We start from the raw sequence: 1,438 nt of genomic DNA on the forward strand, positions 1-1,438 counted from the left end.
GATCCACTCACCAATTAACTTAGTTTCATCTTAATAAACCCAACGTGACTAAGGGATTGGGAAGTTGCCAAGACTGTGATCTAATTCTATTATACCCTAGCACATGGTAACACCTTCTTTAGCCAAAACATTAATCTTGGAATTCAAATCCTTGAACACATGGAAGAATTTCAATTGATCAATCTAAGCTGTGGAGGAGAGAATCCATTGAGAAGGGAAGAGACTCTAAACAAAATGACTTTTTGGCCTTGGTTAGCTGTCAAAATACTAGCATGGAGTTTACAAAGCCTAAAAATTTGGAAATTTTATAATCATTAGGTGTTTCCAACCCTTTCTATAATACTACATACTCTAATGATTAATACTACATACTCTAATGATTATTCGTTAATAGACGAAGCAAACTAGGAAACAATTTGTCTATCTAGAACCAAATAAAACCCCTTTAGAAACTTTTATAGTTTCTCCATAAAACCCCTCGTGAAGCTTTTATATTTTCTACACTAATTGGTTTATACAATTTCTACATGATATTTTAATTTTACATATTCAAAATTTATAAATGAATTCAATATCTTTAACCACTTTTAAAATGAATTCAACAGGTTTAGTAACTTTTAAAACACTAAATATTCTTTTTCACATTACACAACTCAACTTATAATTCATCCCTTGATCCCAATTAATGGCGAATTAGCTAGGTTCGAGTTTCAATCAGGACGCGAATTACGTGGTTCCACTTCAAATCAGGACGATCAAATAATGTCGAATTAGGTAGGTTCGCGTTTCAATCAGGACCCGAGTTACGTGGTTCCACTTCAAATCAGCACGGTTGCCCGGACCATAATTACACTAAACTGATCCAAAATTAAGGTGCAAGCTTTGAAACGCAATTTGAATTTTAGGTTTGAAAAGACGTTCTACCTGTAACACACGTGTGGCCTTGGTTTTTTTATACGTGAGTGATCATTTCAATACGTTGGATTCTAATCTAATTATAATTACAATTAGGAAAATAATAAGTTTAAAGTGTTTGAGTTTGCATGTTGAGGAAGTTTCACGGTGTTAGAATCCATTTTACATTCAGCAAATCAATTTAGGATGAACATTATAATTTCATCATCATCTACTTTAGGACTTGAAGCGTCTGGATGCCAGCAAAAGGTCAAAAAGTGGCATTATCAGATACAAAAATGTGTTGAAAGAGTTATTTACGTCTGTGCTTCTACCAGAGATATTATGAAATGTATCCAAAGTAGAGATTTTGTGACATGTACTCAAAATGTTTTCAAACAGAGATTTAGAAGAACACGTCTGTGGTTACTGGAAGAGATAATATGACGTGTACTTTTATTGTGAATCTGGATAAGTTTAGCAGCATGAGAGGCAATGAATATGGGTCATGAGAGATTTGGCGTGACGGACAATGAAGTGCCGG

The sequence above is a fragment of the Pinus tabuliformis genome, chromosome J, assembly GCF_031772625.1.
Source record: "Pinus tabuliformis cultivar Carrire ecotype Pingquan chromosome J, CPIR1, whole genome shotgun sequence".
NCBI classification, from domain to species: Eukaryota; Viridiplantae; Streptophyta; class Pinopsida; order Pinales; family Pinaceae; genus Pinus; species Pinus tabuliformis.